Source organism: Lonchura striata, chromosome 23, assembly GCF_050655825.1.
Source record: "Lonchura striata isolate lonStrDom1 chromosome 23, ASM5065582v1, whole genome shotgun sequence".
Classification (NCBI taxonomy): domain Eukaryota; kingdom Metazoa; phylum Chordata; class Aves; order Passeriformes; family Estrildidae; genus Lonchura; species Lonchura striata.
The window spans coordinates 7,895,215-7,914,811 of record NC_140725.1 but is presented as its reverse complement, the minus strand read 5'-3'; the positions used below and the strand labels follow the sequence as shown (position 1 = coordinate 7,914,811).

The following is a 19,597-nucleotide window of genomic DNA, read 5'->3' as shown; positions in this document are numbered from 1 at the left end:
GATAATGCCCAGATTACGTCTCCAAAGTTTTATAGCCTTAAGCTGGAGGAGAAAGGGAAGGGGGAGCTCCTGGGGAGGGAGATTTGGGTTCCAGGGATGCAGATTTGGGTTCCAGGGAGGGAGATTTGGGTTCTGGGGAGGGAGATTTGGGTTCTGAGCAGGCCGATTTGGGTTCCAGGGAGGGAAATTTGGGTTCCAGGGAGGGAGATTTGGGTTCTGGGGAAGGAGATTTCGGTTCCAGGGAGGCAGATTTGGGTTCTGAGCAGGCTGATTTGGGTGCCAGGGAGGGAGATCTGGGTTCCAAGGAGGGAGATTTGGGTTCCAGGGATGAAGATTTGGGTTCTGGGAAGGGAGATTTGAGCCCAATGGAAGGAGATTTGGTTTCCAGGAAAGCAAATTTGGGTTCAAGGGAGGTTGATTTAGGCTTCAGGGAGGTAGATTTGGGTTCCAGGGAGGCAGATTTGGGTTCCAGGGCTGCCCAGAGCCTCACGGAGCCGAGTCCAGTCTCTGGAATGTTTAATGTGCAGATTGGCCGGGACTGTCTCAGTGAGGAGTTCAAGGAATCAGCATCTGGGAAAAGAAGTCTGGAGTAATTGAAACTGGCTGCAGAAGGTCAGGGGGTTGAGCATGGGCAAAAAGTGATGAGGGGGCGCTGGAAAGGAGCTGGGTTTGTGCAGTGCCAGAGGATTTCCTGCCAATACTCCCTGGTTTTATTCCCTGTGTGTATTCCCTATTTTTATTCCCTGCTTGTAATCCCTGCTTTTCACCATGCTGCTTTCCCCTAAACCACAGTGGATGTGTGGGGGATGCTCAGCCCACACCAATCCGAGAGGGAAGGTTTTCCTGTCCTCCCATGAGATCCTCCGGGCTGTGAGAGGGGAAGGATCCTGTCCCACACAGGCAGAGAGGTGATGGATGATCCACAGAGGGGAATTCTGATGGATTCTCCTGGAAGAAAATCCAAATCTCAGCTTCATCCCCTCTTTGTCCTGCCCAGAGGAACCTTGAAGGGAACACTTAACCTGCACTGAATTTGGGGGATTCCACACCTGTCAGAGCCCAGCACGTCCCTCTGGCTGTCCTGGCTGGCTCCAGACCCTGGCAGGGGCTCAGAGACCCTGGCATGAAGTCAGAAACATCTGTGGCTTCGATTTTAGCCCATGGAAAAAGCTGCCAAGTTCATGTGAGGAATTACAAGCCACAAAGGGTTTAAGCAGTATGATAGATTAACACAGGGTGAAAAAGTAGAATTTGGGGATTTTTAAAATGTGGTTCAGGGGGTACAAGATGGAGGGATTTGGGCGTGTCCTGGCCTTCTCCTTCTTCTTGTCCTCCATGTCTTGGTGTGATGGTGACACTTTTCTGTTGGTTTAAGGTAGAGACACAATGTCCAACATAAATGATAGATATGGGCATGTTATTGTAAATATCGTGCAGGTAATTTCTGATATAAAATGTAAATGCTGCCCAAGGCTGGACACAGAATGCCATGGCTTCCTTGCTGGATGGAGCTCAGCAGGTCGGAGAAAGAATATTACAGATAAGGAAAAATAAACAACCTTGAGAAGCTGATCCTACACATTCAGACTCCTTTGGCTGCACGGGCTGGAAATGAGGACTTTGACACTCAGACACACCCAGCCCCATTTTAACATCTTTTAAACACTGTTTGATGGTGTCAGCTTTGGTGTTTAAAAGAGCCTGGCATGACAGAAATCACTCATAAAAAACGTTTTTGAGGGGTTTTCTCCTGCTTTTTGTGGAGCTGGAGTGCGAGGTTGCCCAGCACGTGGCTTTCTGGTGACCTGCTGGTGACAGGGAGTCTCCGTGGCTGAGGAGGGGACAGAACCAGTTAGGAATGAGATTAAATCACCCAGAACTCTGCAGCACGGAGTGCTCCCAGCTCCAGGACCAGCAGTGCATCCAATCCCACATCTGGAACAGCTCTGCACCTTCTCCAAGGCAGAGCTCCAGTAGCTCTGGCACCAACATGACTATGGGACATCTTGGCCACAGAAGGGCAGATTTAATCCAGACTTCACATTAAAACAGCCTCGGCTCAGCCCATGCAGAAACCAAATCACAACCAATGATTGGGATCATGCTTCCAGCTTGGAGCAGCACCAGGTTCCCGGTGCTGGAACATTCAGAGATTGCAAACCCCTCAGCTCAGCACCCTCAGATCCTCCCTGGGCCAAACCTGGAGCTGTTTCACCTCCCAGAGCTCCCAGTTAATTCCCAGCAGCTCTGGGATCCTCCAGGTTCCGTTTTACAAACTGAACCTGTCACAGGTTGAAAGGTTTAGCTGTGTTTGTGTTCTGTCCCATCTGTCAGAGCTGGGGCAGGGCTCTGCTGCTCTTGGGGCACTTTTCTTTCTCTCTCCCACAGCCAATCCTCCCTCCAGGAGATCTCTGCTGTCCATGGCCACTGAGTGTCCCTGCATGGCTGAGAAAATTCCATCATCCATGGGGAGATGCTGCGCCCAGGGGAGGAGCCAAGCATTCCTACCTGGATCCAATCTGACCTGGGAACAGCACAGCAGCCTCTGCCCCCTGCATTCCCAGAGGAGCAGCTTCCTTCCCCCTGCATTCCAGAGGAGCAGCTTCCTTCCCCTGCATTCCCAGAGGAGCAGCTTCCTTCCCCCTGCATTCCAGAGGAGCAGCTTCCTTCCCCCTGCATTCCCAGAGGAGCAGCTTCCTTCCCCCTGCATTCCCAGAGGAGCAGCTTCCTTCCCCCTGCATTCCAGAGGAGCAGCTTCCTTCCCCTGCATTCCCAGAGGAACAGCTTCCTTCCCCCTGCATTCCCAGAGGAGCAGCTTCCTTCCCCTGCATTCCCAGAGGAGCAGCTTCCTTCCCCCTGCATTCCCAGAGGAGCAGCTTCCTTCCCCCTGCATTCCCAGAGGAGCAGCTTCCTTCCCCTGCATTCCCAGAGGAGCAGCTTCCTTCCCCTGCATTCCCAGGGGAGCAGCTTCCTTCCCCCTGCATTCCCAGAGGAGCAGCTTCCTTCCCCCTGCATTCCCAGAGGAGCAGCTTCCTTCCCCTGCATTCCCAGAGGAGCCCAGGCCCATCTCCCCCAGCCCTGGAGCTCCAAGGAAAACTCCCCCCTTGTGCAGATCCTGCTCCAGCAGAAGCACAGCTGGCACTGCAGGAGGGCTGAGCCCCCCTGGGATGGGGCTGAGCCACTCCCTGACCCACAGGGGACAGGGCTGCTCTGACCCTGGCACTGCTTTGGTTGTACTATTGCATTGGAATTTTTAATTTTCCTAGTAAGGAACTGTTATTGCACTTCCCATATCTTTGCCCGAGAAACCCTTAATTCCAAAATTACAATAATTCAGAGGGAGGGGGTTTGCATTTTCCATTTCCAGGGAGGTTCCTGCCTGCCTTAGCAGACACCTGGCTGTTCAAACCAAGACACACCTGTGTTCGTGTGACCATTTCTATCAATGACACAAAGACATGGAAAATGTTAGTAGGTTGATTCTGTAAATATATAGTGCCTTCTCTTTTGAATTTCACAACATTCAATTAATTTACATAATATCATTTGAATTTTTATATTATATAGATTTTATAAGATATTATAAGGATAAGAAATAAGACAAAAATGGATAGAAGGAATTTGCTTTTCCGTAAGTTTTTATTTCATGACATATTTATAACTTAATTAACTTACTAACTTTATTAAAGAATATTAAAATATGTATACACAAACCTTTCTCAAGGAATGAAACAACTGCTTGGTTTAAATTTAGGGTCACTACCTCTGAAAACCAAAGAGAAATCCTGGAATCGGGAACGAGCTCGGTTTGCCAAACTCTGCCAGCCAGAGCCCGGGCGATGGCACCCGAAGGCTTCGGCAGCGCCCAGGGGGTGAAAAGCTGTCACTGCTGGGTCAGAGATGGCAGAGTCCTATCAGAGTGGCAAAAGCCTCGTTTAGTTCACCCTCTCTTCTTTTAGATCTCAGTCGTTCCAGGTAGACCTGACTGGTCATTTTATCAATAAATTTCACATGATTGGCCAATTAACAAGGCCATTTGTAAACAACCTTATGAGAAAAAACAGCAAAAGAGATATTTAGAAAAACACCACCCGTGGGTTGTTTTAATATTTGGCTATCACTGATCATCTCCAGCTCCCTAAAGCTTCCCAGACTGATCCTGGGCAAACTTATCTGGCTTTCTCTCTCTCTGACCAGGCTGTCACATCCACAGACAGTTCCTGCCAGACCCATCCCAGCTTCCCAGTCATCCTGAGGACGGATCCCTGCAAATCCCGGGATGTGATTCCAGCAGCTCCCAGCATTGCTCCTGGAGGGCTCTGCTGGGAATTGGCGCTCCTGTAATTGGGAACAGCGCCTGGATCGCTGTCAGAGCGTCCTGGGGTGCTGGAGAATGGGATGAGGCATCCCCGTGGCTGCTGCACTTGGAACAAATTGGGATTTTAATGCTCAGATGTGGCTCCTTTGTGCCAGTGGCTGAGCACAAAGAAATCCAGGGAAACAGGGATTTTATGGGGTGGGTGGAGGTGCTGCTCCCCTTTGTAATACACAAATCTGCCTGGCAATGCTTCTGTTTCCATCAACTCTCATTTTTCCAAGTGTTTCCTCCTTGGTCTGAAGCATCCTGGGTTGAAAGCTGCAGGAAGAGTTCAGGAAAAGCAGCTCACCTTTGGTGGGATGAAAATTCCAAGGGGTCAGCCCTGACCCTCTGCAGTTCTGTCTTGGTTTGAACAGACAGGAAGGCAGGAACCTCCCCTGAAATGGAAAATGCAAACCCGCTCCCTCTGAATTATTGTAATTCTGAAATTAAGGGGCTCTCAAGCAAAGATATGGGAGTAGGAATAACAGTTCTTTACAAATACAATGGTGCAACCAAAGCCGTGCCAGGGTCAGAGCAGCCCTGTCCCCTGTGGGTCAGGGAGTGGCTCAGCCCCATCCCAGGGGGGCTCAGCCCTCCTGCAGTGCCAGCTGTGCTTCTGCTGGAGCAGGATCTGCACAAGGGGGGAGTTTTCCTTGGAGCTCCAGGGCTGGGGGAGATGGGCCTGGGCTCCTCTGGGAATGCAGGGGGAAGGAAGCTGCTCCTCTGGGAATGCAGGGGAAGAAAGCTGCTCCTCTGGGAATGCAGGGGGCAGAGGCTGCTGTGCTGTTCCCAGGTCAGATTGGATCCAGGTAGGAATGCTTGGCTCCTCCCCTGGGCGCAGCATCTCCCCATGGATGATGGAATTTTCTCAGCCATGCAGGGACACTCAGTGGCCATGGACAGCAGAGATCTCCTGGAGGGAGGATTGGCTGTGGGAGAGAGAAAGAAAAGTGCCCCAAGAGCAGCAGAGCCCTGCCCCAGCTCTGACAGGTGGGACAGAGCACACACCCAGGTAAATCCTTCAGCCTAAGACAATATGAAAAATGTTCCCCATCTGTGCTGCTCACAGTCTGGTTCATTTGTGCAGTCACTGACTGGAGGAGACTGGCTCGGACCCCTGGTGATTTGCAGAACTCCAGTGGGTTCCACTCGCTGTTTCTCAGGTCGATGACGCTTTGAAGAACTAAATTCACCTTCAGCAAAACTTTAGGCTGCTCATGGCTCTGCTCCAACTTGTGTTGGCTTGCAATGCTTTTATAAAACCGTTACACGGGCACGTAATGATCCGGTAACACTTGAGACACAGGGGTTAGAAATTAATTTAGGTGAGGCATTAATTGAATTGGGGTAGTGAATGGGAGCTCGCAGTGCTGTCCCTGCTGCCATCCCACTGCCCTGACTGGATGAATCCCTTCCTGCCGGCATCGCCAAGGCTGAGCTCCAGCTGGGAATGCCGGCATCAAAGGCAGAGCAGCGCCGGCTGCGCTGGAAAGGCAGAATGGCTGGGAAAACACCACCACCCCTTCCCGGAGCACCCCCGACCCCTCCAGCGGCAGCGCTGGCGCTTCAAACGCAGCCACCACCGCCCTCGGCTGGCTCCCGGTCCATGTGGAGCCCTTCCCGAGGCTTTCCCGGCCCCACAGAGCTCCCTGTGTGCTGGGAACACAACGGGATCAGCCTGGAGCCACGGCAGGAGCCGCTCTGGGACCCCTTGGAGCCCCCAGGGCTCAGCCCTGCTCCCGGTCCATGGACTGGGAGGTGCTGGCAGAGCCGGGTCCCTCATCCCCCGCAGGTTTTGCCCTGCAGCATTTCCCTGCTGCTGCTTTCCCGGCCCTCTCCCAAACACCCCAAACTCCTGGGACAGCCCCTTTCCTGAGCTTCCCTGGTCCATCTGTATTCCAGAGGGAGCTGCTGGGCCCCAGCCCCTGCCCCCTTCACCTGCCCAGAGCCCGAAGCTTCCTGGCCTGGGATCCTCATGGAATGGTTGGGGTTGGGAAGGACCCTTGGACAATTCCAGAGGCATCCACAGCTTCTCTGGGCACCCTGTGCCAGGGCCTCAGCACCTGCTGTGTCCCTGATCCTTTTTATAGCATCCCACATCATTAGCTCCATGGATAAGGGACGTGGTAGGGTTGGATTTGGGGTTCAGTCCCTGTTTTTCCCTGTTTTCCAGAGAAGTCAGGGATGAGGCATGGCTGGATCTCCTCACCATCCTCCCTCACAAGCTGCTGGCAGTCCCTGCCATGAGTTACATCCACATGGGGGGTTTTGGGAAGGGAAATTCCACCTGGGATGTGGCTCCAACATGTGTGGATCAGGAAGTGACTGAGGAATGGCAGGCAGCTCCTTTGGGATCACAGGAACAGACACCAAAGCAAATCCCTTTCCAAGGCTTGACATGAAAAGCAGCACTTTGGGGCCCTGCTGTTCAAAGCTGTTTTTTCCCCAGGATCCTGGCCTGGAATGAGAGGAATTCCATGTGGGTGGCAGGGATGTGGTAGGACTGGGAGCCAAATGTCTGGGAAGAGGCATCTCCCTCTGAGCATCCTTATTCCAAAGGGTTCCAGAGTCACTTGGTACTGGGGGATAAATCCAGGCAGAGCCAGGAGCTGTCTCTGCCATCCCAAAGGATAAATCCAGGCTTTACCCTACAGCCAGGAGCTGTCCCTGCCATCCCAGCGGGATAAATCCAGGATTTTCCAACAGCCAGGAGCCATCCCTGCCATCCCAGTGGGATAAATCCAGGATTTTCCAACAGCCAGGAGCCATCCCTGCCATCCCAGTGGGATAAATCCAGGAATTTCCAATAGCCAGGAGCCATCCCTGCCATCCCAAAGGATAAATCCAGGCTTTACCCTACAGCCAGGAGCTGTCCCTGACATCCCAGTGGGATAAATCCAGGCTTTACCCTGCAGAGGGTAGGGTTTGTGCTTTGTGCCATCCCAGCAGGATAAATCCAGGCTCCCCAGCAGAGCCAGGAGCTGCCATCCCAGTGGCATTCCCAGAGCCCATCCTGCAGGTCACTTTTGAAGAGAAATGAGGATCAGGCAGGGATCACTTGGTCCCTCTTGTTTTCCAAGCGTCTCCTGTTTTGGAAGCATTGGGAAAGATCCCGATTCCACAGCAGGGCCCGGAGCATCCCCTGCCAAAGGCAGGAAATCCCAGCCACGTGGAAAAGGCTCAAAAGCTTTTTGTTGGGTTGCTGGTGGCAGTTTTGTTCCCCCCCCCCCCAAAATAAAAAAGAAAATCAAGGAAGAGCCTCCTTTTATTTTCCAGAACTACCCCAGATGTTGTGGTCTGGGATTTTTATTTTTTTTTCATGTGGAAGTGCCTGGTTTGTGTCATGGTTGCTGGAATCTGCTCAGGTCACCCAGAGTGAGGCTCCAAAAATGTTCAAAGGGATCTGGAGAGCAGCAGGGGAAGGGAAGGGAAGGGAAGGGAAGGGAAGGGAAGGGAAGGGAAGGGAAGGGAAGGGAAGGGAAGGGAAGGGAAGGGAAGGGAAGGGAAGGGAAGGGAAGGGAAGGGAAGGGGAACCTTCTGCTATCCCAAGTTGCTCCTGTTTTATCACCTGGAGAGGAGAAGCTCCAGGAAGAGCTCAGAGCCCCTGCAGGGCCTGAAGGGGCTCCAGGAGAGCTGGAGAGGGACTGGGGACAAGGATGGAGGGACAGGACCCAGGGAATGGCTCCCACTGCCAGAGGGCAGGGCTGGGTGGGAGATTGGGAATTGGGAATTGTTCCCTGGCAGGGTGGGCAGGGGCTGGGCTGGAATTCCCAGAGCAGCTGTGGCTGCCCCTGGATCCCTGGCAGTGCCCAAGGCCAGGCTGGACACTGGGAGCTCCTGGGACAGCGGGAGGGGTCCCTGCCAGGGCAGGGGTGGCTCTGGAGGGGCTTTGAGGTCCCTTCCAAGCCAAACCATTCTGGAATTTCAGGACATTATAGGAGAAGTGGCAGCAGCATGAAGAAGGATTTAAGGATCTGAATAAGGGGTTTTTTTTTAGAGTAGAAGTTGACGGTGAGATGGGAAGATTGTGATCCAAAATCCTTTTTGGGTGCAGAACAAGGAACACACTCTGGATATCCCACAGCAAACAGGATTGGGACTTGGTGCTCCCTACCCAAAGCACCCTCTAAGTTCTCCTATGGAGAACATCAGGTTTGGGACATCCTTCCCCAGGGCGCCACTTCCGAGGTGACATCCACCCTTCTGCCAGGGACAGGAGGAGAGGGAACAGCCTCAGGCTGGGCCAGGGCAGGCTCAGGGTGGATTTTGGGAAAATTCCCTCCTGGAAAGGGCTGTCCAGACAGGACAGTGGTGGATCCCCATCCCTGGAGGGATTTTACAGCCCTGGGGAGGTGGCACTTGTGGACACAGGCAGTGCTGGTCTTGGCAGGGCTGGGTTAAAGATTGAACTCCCTGATCTTTTCCAAGCTCAAGGATTCTGTGATTCCAAGACACACAGGAAAGAAATCCTGAAAAACAGCTTGTTTTTTGAGCTTTTTCACAGGTTTTGTCTGCTCTTGCCTTGTTTTGGATTCCAAAGGTTGGGCCAGGCCCCGGGATCTCCCTGGGGGACAATAATGTGGATTCAGCCTGAAAGCTGAGCCCCACTGGGCACAGGGCCTGGGGCTCCCAGCAGGAATTAACTCCAGAGCGCCCCTGCCAAGAGGAAACCTCAGCTCCAGCTCAGGGAGAAGCAGAAGGAATCGTTCCCATCCCATCTGCATCCCCAGCTGATGTCAGGTGGGAAAATATTGGATTAGTGGGATTGGAGAGAAATCCCTGTCTGGGCCTCAGTTTCCCAAAGAAACAGTTCAGCCCAAAAGCCTAAAACGCATAAAAACTGATTTCAGCAGGATTTTAGGATTTGCCAAAAAAAATTCCCTCTGTGGCCCAAATTCCTTCTGTTCCCCTCTTCCAGCTGCTCCCTGGGGCCACTGCAGGTCCCTCGCAGCCCCTCCCGTGACCCAGGTGTGGCGATTTGTCACCGCCTCGGCTGATGCAGCCCTGTCATTATCCAATTACCCTGAAATCGCTTTGAGCCGCGGCCAAACCAAGGGAAGATGCAAATCAAGGTGTTAATTCCCGGCGTCTAAAAATAGCCAGCAGAGCCGGGAATGTTTGCAGGAGACACAGGTGAGGGAATAAAGGGGAGGAAAGCACATTTGAAACAGGTTCAGTAATTCAAATCCGAGCTGATTGCCTCTGGAATTCCTGCAGGATGCTCCAGACAGAGGCGGGGGAGGATCCCGATTCCTTCTCCTGCTGCCCCTCAATTCCCTGTCCTGGTTGGGGATCCTGCCCATTCCCAAAGCATTCCATGGGAATCCATGGGGGGCTTCAAAGAGATCAAATCCCCGATTTGTCGACCTTGAGCTGCAAAGCTGCAACATTCCTGGCAAAAATCCCTCCTGCCCTGTGTGAGGAACATCCCGGGGATTGTCTAATGCTGGGATGGGCACCTGGAGGGGACATTTCTGCACGGAGACCTCACCCGACATTCCCAAAATGAGCTCCTGCCCTGTTTAAAGGTTCTGGGAGGGGATGGGATCCACCTGGATCCAGAGGCTCCGACAGATGTCTCAAGCATTTCCAAACTTCTCCAGGGGTGTTGTTTAAAGGGAATGCTGAGGATTTTTGGGGTGGTGTCAGTGTCCAGCACATCCCTCTGGCTGCCCTGGCTGTCTCGGGACCCTGGCAGGGGGCTCATAGACCCTGGCATGAAGTAAAAACCAGCTGTGGCTTCAGTTATAGCCCATGGAAAAATCTGCCAACTTTGTATGAGGAATTACAAGCCAGAAGGGTTTGAGTGGTGTGATAGCTGGATTAACACAGGGTGGAAAGTACAATTTTGGGATTTTTATAATGGGGTTGAGGGGGTGTGGGTCTCAGATTCAGTCAAAGACAGAAACAGAGGGTTTCTAGCCAGGCAGAAGTCTGGGAAAGAGCTGGAGAGAATGTAAATAATTCTTTATCTCTCTTGTTGTTCACATTGTTTATAGCTAAGTTCCATCACTGTGCGTCAAGCACTCTGCACCAGTGCTGTGGGTTGTTTTCACTTCAGGTCCAATGGAGTTGGTCCTCACGGAGCTCTGTATAAAAGAGAGGGGTATTTGAATAAACCAGAGTTTTACTCTCACAACCTTCTGAGTCAGAGTCTTCTCATTCCCGTCCTGCCTCGACAGCAACAAGGGGGTACAAGGTGGAGGGATTTTGGTGTGCCCTGACCTTCTCCTTCATCTTGTCCTCCATGTCTTGCTGTGATGGTGACACTTCTGCTGGTTGAAGGCAGAGACACACTGTCCGACACAAATGACAGATATTGGCACGTTATTGCAAACATGGCACACGTAGTTTTGAGTATAAAATGTAAACACCGCCCTAGGGGGCACACAGAATGCCATGGCCGGCCTGCTAGCCAGATCTCAGCAGGTCAGAGAAAGAATGTTATATATAAGGGAAATAAACAACCTTGAGAGCGCGATCCGAAGCATTCCTGACTCCTTTGGCTGCAGGGCTGGGAAGCAAAGACTTTTTCTGATCTTGGGGTCATTTCAACCTTCAGAACCCCGAGACATCAAGAGGGTGGGATGCAAGGATCACCCAGCAGCTCCTCCTGCCAGGTGAGTTTGGATTAGACCTGGAGAGATCCCCAGGCTGTGAGAGGAGGGGGGTGTCCCCTACCACTGTCATGAGGCTTCCCCAAAAATTCAAGGAATCACAGAATCTTGGAATTCTTTGGTTTAGAAGGGAACTTAAATCCCATCCCATCCCATTCCACCCCTGCCATGGCAGGGACCCCTCCCACTGTCCCAGGAGCTCCAGCCCCAGTGTCCAGCCTGGCTTTGGGCACTGCCAGGGATCCAGGGGCAGCCACAGCTGCTCTGGGAATTCCAGCCCAGCTCCTGCCCTCCCTCCCAGCTGGAATTCCTTCCCAGTATCCATCCCTGCTCCCAGTTTAAAGCCTCCCTGTGACTCAGTGGACCAAATCCATGGAGAAATCCCATGGCAGCTCCAGGAACCCCCATCCATGGTGGGGGCAGCGCTGATGTTTCCCTCTGGAATTCATTGCCATGGAGGAAATGGGGTGGGAACTTTATCAGGAGCAGCTGTTCCCATTCCCCATTCCCAGCGACTCCGTGGGGATGGGAGAGGGCTACAAAAAACGAGGGAGGCAGGATCTGCTTGGAAGGTTTGGATTTGATCTAAGGGGGAATTCTGGGATGGATTTTGTCTTTATTAGAATTATAATTATCATTGTTTTGTTCCAGGCAGCAGCTCAGGCTCCCCATTATTTTTAATTGGCTTGGTTCCTCGTTAGATGGAACACAGATTCGTCAGTGGGCACAATTCCTCATGGAATGCAAATCCAGGCACCAAATGTCCGGGCTTCAGCAGTCCTGGATAAACACGGAGCGTTTCCATAGTGGGAAATACTCCCTTTGGGAATTCTCTGTCCTCGGGGATGTGGGACAAGGGGCGAGCTGTCCTGTCCCGCACAGGGATGGGTTCAGCCTCGGGAAAAACAATTGCAGGGCAGGAAATAGGCAGGAATAGGAGGGACACAGTTCCCAAAGGTGCATTCCCACTGCTAATTGTCCTGGAGCAGGTAAATACCAGGGAATTTTGGCTCAGCTGCTGGAATAGCAGGGCTCAGAAAATGCTGGAATTCCTGGAGCACGAATTCTGCTCTTTGCCTCCAATCCTGAACAATGGCCCGAAAATCCTGGGAGTGTCCCGTGCCCAGATATCCAGCGCTCCCCCCAGGCCTCCGGAGCAGCACAGGGAGCTGTATCCGGCCATTCCCGCTGGGATTTCAGCACTCTTTGTCCTGAAGGGCTTCCTGTCCTTGGAAAGCAGGGGAAAGGGGCCAGGAGCTAAAAAAGGTGGGAAGAAACACGTGGAGGAGGCTCAGGGAGGAGGATTTGTGGAGCCGCAGAGGGTGGGAGAAACAGGAAGAGGTGGGAATGAGGATGGGGAGGGGTTGTTCATGTCCAGGAATGCAGAGGGTTCTGAAATGGGATTTGGATTTTCCAGAGAGGCAGGAGGGGACGCAGAGTGTCCACGGAGTGAGGCAGGAGCAGAGCAGCAGTTCCGCACATGGGACAAATCCTCTTCATTTGGGGTATCCAGAAAAGCTCAGGGAGGATTTGGGACCCACTGAGGACCCTCCACAGCTCAGGGCTGGCACCTGAGGACCCTTCCCAGCTGTGTGTCCCCAAGGTGGTCACCTGGCCACTCAGGTGTGGCTGTTCCGTAAAATCCCTGTCAACCACCACAGGCTTGGTGCCTTTGGGCCGTTAATTTTCCAGGTGAAATCCCAATCCTGGTGTTATTTTTGTGTGCTTTGCTCACATCACAGAGATTTATAGAGGCTGATTCATAGGGTGCAAAAAAAATTCCCAATAAACCACATTTAGGGTTGTCTTGGTAAATCCTGGGGTCTGCAACGGCACCACATGAATGGAAAATTCCTGTAAGAGCCATTGGGGCAGAAAATAAATAAAAAATGGGGACTGGGATATAATCAGAGGCTGTTTCCAGCCTTCAGCCCAAATTCCAACACCTCAGGCAGGCAGTTGCTCATTTCTGCTCTGGCAAGCGCGGGAGCACGGCACAGTGGGGTCATTATTGGGGCTGGGACAGGCTGGAAGCCAGAGTTAGGGCCCTTCCCGCCGGGAATGCTGAGCCGCTGCTGCAGGCAGGGATTGCTGATGGAATTGCCCCGCTCTGGGAAATGGGGTGAGAAGGGAGGGATTTGGGGCTCTGCTGCTGTGGCCATCCAGGAGGGATTGCTGAGCTGCTCCCAGGAGGGTGGGATTTGTCCCTGCAGAGGCTGAGGGCTGGGATATCCTGCTGCTGAATTCCCTTGGGGCTGAAGCACTTGGAGAAGAGCTTCCTGAGGGACGCAGGGGCATAAAAACCCATTCCCCTAGCCCAAAGGGAAGGGTGTTCCCTGGATTTCAGGCCAGCAGGGCATCACTGGGGCTGGGGGAGTATTTCTGGGAGCCTCCCGGGCTTTGGCACTGGGGCTGGGGATGGCTCTGTGGGTGGTGTGGAGACACCCAAACCCTGCCTGCTGCTCCAGGGATGGATCCAGGGAGGTGGCCGGGCAGGAGCTGGATAAAGACATCCAGAGTTCCTTAGGGAGGCCAAGGGCAGCCCAAGAGCATTTCTGGGGTGAGATGCAAAGATCATCCAGCAGCTCCTCCTGCCAGGTGAGTTTGGAACAGACCCAGAGAGATCCCCAGGATGTGAGAGGAGGGGCGTATCCCCTCCCACTGCCATGAGGCTTCCCCAGAAATTCAAGGAATCACAGGATCCTGGAATGGTTTGAGCTGGAAGGAAACTTAAACCCAATTACCTCTGCCATGCCAGGAACACCTCCCACTGTCCCAGGCTGCTCCAAGCGCTTCCAAGGACACTTGGGCACTGCCAGGGATCCAGGGGCAGCCACAGCTGCTCTGGGAATTCCAGCCCAGCCCCTGCCCACCCTGCCAGGGAACAATTCCCAATTCCCAGTCTCCCACCCAGCCCTGCCCTCTGGCAGTGGGAGCCATTCCCTGGCTCCTGTCCCTCCATCCTTGTCCCCAGTCCCTCTCCAGCTCTCCTGGAGCCCCTCCAGGCCCTGCAGGGGCTCTGAGCTCTCCCTGGAGCTTCTCCTCTCCAGGGGAGCATTTCCAGGTTGTACTGGGACAGTCCAGGCTGCACTGGGATCTCCCATGGCTGCACTGGGATCATCCATGGCTGCACTGGGATCACCCATGGCTGCACTGGGATCTCCCATGGCTGCACTGGGATCGTCCATGGATGCACTGGGATCATCCATGGATGCACTGGGATCTCCCATGGCTGCACTGGGATCACCCATGGCTGCACTGGGATCTCCCATGGCTGCACTGGGATCTCCCATGGCTGCACTGGGATCTCCCATGGCTGCACTGGGATCGTCCATGACTGCACTGGGATCTCCCATGGCTGCACTGGGATCGTCCATGGCTGCACTGGGATCGTCCATGGCTGCACTGGGATCGTCCATGGATGCACTGGGATCTCCCATGGCTGCACTGGGATCGTCCATGGCTGCACTGGGATCTCCCATGGCTGCACTGGGATCATCCATGGCTGCACTGGGATCTCCCATGGCTGCACTGGGATCACCCATGGCTGCACTGGGATCTCCCATGGCTGCACTGGGATCATCCATGGCTGCACTGGGATCGTCCATGACTGCACTGGGATCTCCCATGGCTGCACTGGGATCTCCCATGGCTGCACTGGGATTGTCCATGGCTGCACTGGGATCTCCCATGGCTGCACTGGGATCTCCCATGGCTGCACTGGGATCGTCCATGGCTGCACTGGGATCTCCCATGGCTGCACTGGGATCGTCCATGGATGCACTGGGATCGTCCATGGATGCACTGGGATCTCCCATGGCTGCACTGGGATCATCCATGGATGCACTGGGATCTCCCATGGCTGCACTGGGATCGTCCATGGCTGCACTGGGATCGTCCATGGATGCACTGGGATCTCCCATGGCTGCACTGGGATCGTCCATGGCTGCACTGGGATCGTCCATGGCTGCACTGGGATCTCCCATGGCTGCACTGGGATCACCCATGGCTGCACTGGGATCTCCCATGGCTGCACTGGGATCGTCCATGGATGCACTGGGATCATCCATGGATGCACTGGGATCTCCCATGGCTGCACTGGGATCACCCATGGCTGCACTGGGATCTCCCATGGCTGCACTGGGATCTCCCATGGCTGCACTGGGATTGTCCATGGCTGCACTGGGATCTCCCATGGCTGCACTGGGATCTCCCATGGCTGCACTGGGATCGTCCATGGCTGCACTGGGATCGTCCATGGCTGCACTGGGATCGTCCATGGATGCACTGGGATCTCCCATGGCTGCACTGGGATCGTCCATGGCTGCACTGGGATCTCCCATGGCTGCACTGGGATCATCCATGGCTGCACTGGGATCTCCCATGGCTGCACTGGGATCACCCATGGCTGCACTGGGATCTCCCATGGCTGCACTGGGATCATCCATGGCTGCACTGGGATCGTCCATGACTGCACTGGGATCTCCCATGGCTGCACTGGGATTGTCCATGGCTGCACTGGGATCTCCCATGGCTGCACTGGGATTGTCCATGGCTGCACTGGGATCTCCCATGGCTGCACTGGGATCTCCCATGGCTGCACTGGGATCGTCCATGGCTGCACTGGGATCGTCCATGGCTGCACTGGGATCGTCCATGGATGCACTGGGATCTCCCATGGCTGCACTGGGATCTCCCATGGCTGCACTGGGATCGTCCATGGCTGCACTGGGATCGTCCATGGCTGCACTGGGATCGTCCATGGATGCACTGGGATCACCCATGGCTGCACTGGGATCTCCCATGGCTGCACTGGGATCGTCCATGGATGCACTGGGATCATCCATGGATGCACTGGGATCTCCCATGGCTGCACTGGGATCACCCATGGCTGCACTGGGATCTCCCATGGCTGCACTGGGATCTCCCATGGCTGCACTGGGATTGTCCATGGCTGCACTGGGATCTCCCATGGCTGCACTGGGATCTCCCATGGCTGCACTGGGATCGTCCATGGCTGCACTGGGATCGTCCATGGCTGCACTGGGATCGTCCATGGATGCACTGGGATCTCCCATGGCTGCACTGGGATCGTCCATGGCTGCACTGGGATCTCCCATGGCTGCACTGGGATCATCCATGGCTGCACTGGGATCTCCCATGGCTGCACTGGGATCACCCATGGCTGCACTGGGATCTCCCATGGCTGCACTGGGATCATCCATGGCTGCACTGGGATCGTCCATGACTGCACTGGGATCTCCCATGGCTGCACTGGGATTGTCCATGGCTGCACTGGGATCTCCCATGGCTGCACTGGGATTGTCCATGGCTGCACTGGGATCTCCCATGGCTGCACTGGGATCTCCCATGGCTGCACTGGGATCGTCCATGGCTGCACTGGGATCGTCCATGGATGCACTGGGATCGTCCATGGATGCACTGGGATCTCCCATGGCTGCACTGGGATCGTCCATGGCTGCACTGGGATCGTCCATGGCTGCACTGGGATCTCCCATGGCTGCACTGGGATCGTCCATGGATGCACTGGGATCTCCCATGGCTGCACTGGGATCTCCCATGGCTGCACTGGGATCGTCCATGGCTGCACTGGGATCTCCCATGGCTGCACTGGGATCTCCCATGGCTGCACTGGGATCGTCCATGGCTGCACTGGGATCGTCCATGGCTGCACTGGGATCTCCCATGGCTGCACTGGGATCGTCCATGACTGCACTGGGATCTCCCATGGCTGCACTGGGATCGTCCATGGATGCACTGGGATCCTCCATGGCTATGCTGGGATGGACCAGGCTCCTCAGTTGCCATGGAAACCATCCATTAAGCCCACCCCAGTGGGCCCAGGGCCAGGCAGAACCTTCTCCCTCCGCTCCCGGGGCACGACAGAGCCCGGAGCAGCCGGCACCAAGAACTCAGGCCAGGCCCTGGGCAGACAATGTTTAAATGACTTTATTTTTCATCTTTTCCTCATTTTATAAATGGGCACAGCACAGAAATAATTAAAAAAAATAGACAGTACCATTACAGTGCTAGATCCATTGGCAAAGATTATTTTTAGAGTCTTTTCTCTTTTTTTTTTTTGTCATTATTTTTAAAGTTTGGCCATTGAGTAAGAACAAAAACAATAACAAACATTTTCTTTTCCTTTCCTTTTTGAAACAGACACTATGAAGCCATTTCAGTACTAAACTCTAGGAGAGTTATGTACATACAAAAAAAAGTTCTGTTTAAGATATGTCTCCTATTAAAAATATTTACATGCATTTTTTTTCCCTCCCGGATTCATTGAAAACTCCAACATTTGTAGTGTTCCAGATCTTTGTTTTGTTCTCCTGTGGGGATTGGAAATCAGCTCCAAAAAAAAGTGAAGTTGGAATTACTTCAATCTTCTGGAAAGGGAGATTTTTTATTTTATTTTATTTTTGGGATGTTTATCAATGGAATTTTTTTTTGTCTTTTTTAAAATTATTTTATTTTTAATTTATACAAGAAGGTTTGATGTTTATTTACAGGAGGAGCAGTGGGTGACGGTTTATCCTGGAGATGCAGTGGTGAGAGAGGAGGGGAGGATTTTAAAAAGTTTTTCTATCAAACTGCAATGGATTCCTGTTTTTCGGGAGTCTGCTTTGATTGTCAGCTGGGCTGGCGTGATTTCGGCCAGGGGGCCCTGAACAGGGGGAATTCCTGCAGGAAAAATCCCTGGAGCCCTGGAGGTCTTGGGAGAAGCACTGGAATGTGGGGTGTGAAAAAAATCAGGTTTTTTTTTAACCCAAAAATCAAAATGATGGGAAAAATAAACATAGAAATAAAAAGTTTGGATCTGCAGACTGAGGCTCCCCTAAGAGAAGGGGCAGCTGTCGGCACCGGGACTGGGGAGGCTCCGGAGCTTGCGGGGGTTTGGATCCACCCCGGGATCCCATCCCGGACCTGCTCCAGCCCTACAGCGGCAAAGGTCTCCTGATCCCACCCCGGTGATCCCAAACCCCTGAGACCAGGACTGGGATCGGGACTGGGATCGAGGTCCGGACTGGGATCAGGACTGGGATCGGGCTTGGGATCAGGACTGGGATTGGGATCAGAACTGGGATTGGGATCAGGACTGGGATCGGGATTGGGATCAGGACTGGGATTGGGATCAGGACTGGGATCGGGATTGGGATCAGGACTGGGATTGGGATCAGGACTGGGATTGGGATCAGGACTGGGATTGGGATCAGGACTGGGATCGGGATTGGGATCAGGACTGGGATTGGGATCAGGACTGGGATTGGGATCAGGACTGGGATCGAGGTCGGGGTAGGGATCGGGATCAGGACTGGGACTGAGATCAGGACTGGGATCGGGACTGGGATCGAGGTCAGGATTGGGATCGGGATCGGGCTTGGGATCAGGACTGGGACTGAGATCAGGACTGGGATCGGGGAGATGTGAAGGGCAGGGAGGAGAGGGAGGAATAGCAGGAATTGGAGAGGTGGAATCCTGCATCCCTTGGAACAGGGAATGATGAGGAATCCCACATCCTTTGGGACAGGGGATCCTTCATCCCTTGGAAATGGGGCCAAGGCTGAATCCCACATTCCTTGGGACAGGGGCCAAGCGCTGCAGAGCCCAGCACAGGGTGCTGGAGGACAAAGCCTCCTCCTTTTCCTCTTTTTCCTCCTCCTTTTCCTCTTTTTCCTCCTCCTTTTCCTTTTTCCTCCTCCTTTTCCCCCCAGGAGCAGAACCCCCTGGCCCCGTGCCCATCTATACATCTCTACATATACATTAATTACATACACATATTATATACACACAGAGCCCCCAGCCCTGCTCCCACAGCCCCAGGGATCCCAGGGAGCTCATTCCCACCAAACCTCTCTGGATTGAAAGCTCTGAGTTACTTCAGAGCCTGGCAGAAAACCTTGGAGCGGAAAAGTTCATTACAAGGGTGGTTATGGGAGAAAAAGGGAATTTAAAAATCCATTCCAGTTCTCGCCTGGTGGGTTTGTTCCTGCAGAAGGAACTGAGCTGGGGATTCGCAGCAGGGAGAGCTCAGAATGCTGGAGATGAGGCAAAGGAACTCCCAGACAGGGATTGCCAGGGAAGCTGGGGAGGGAGAGGGGAAATTTGAGGTGAAGCAGCCCATCCTGGCAGTCCCCCAGCCCGAGGCATCCCCTTCCCATCCCCTTCCCTGCAGCTGCATCCCCCAGCACGGCTCCTTATGGAGAGGTCCAAAATCAGAGAGGTTTTTGGAGCTAAGGGACAGCTCCATCCCACCAGAGGCACCTGGAGTTTTCATTGAAAGATCCAAGATCAGAGAGGTTTTTGGAGCTAAGGGACAACTCCCAGCCATGCAAAACCCACTGAGAGCTGGGTCCTGCTGCTGCTGGGCCCCTTCCATGTCCTGCCCTTCCCAAACTCCCCATTCCAGCCCTGGTTTGGGCTCTCTGCTCTTCCCTTCCCTTTGGATGTGGCCCAGGAGCTCCTGGCTGTTCTCCTGCTGGATATTCTCCATCATTCTCCTGCGGCAACTCCAGCAGGGAGAGCCCCAAGGCTGGCACAGCTGGCAGAGCAGCCCAACCACCATGCAATTCCAGAAACTCCTAAAATTATCCAGCTG

At 53.7% G+C, this 19,597-nt stretch overlaps 1 long non-coding RNA gene across 1 annotated transcript; it reads left to right on the top strand.

Annotated features, from left to right (window-relative positions):
* Positions 1 to 16,929: 16,929 nt before the first annotated feature.
* On the top strand, positions 16,930 to 18,720 carry LOC146765574 (uncharacterized). Its single transcript, XR_014949950.1, has 2 exons — positions 16,930 to 18,018; positions 18,289 to 18,720. It is a non-coding gene; the product is annotated as an uncharacterized LOC146765574 (long non-coding RNA).
* The last annotated feature ends 877 nt before the right edge of the window (positions 18,721 to 19,597 follow it).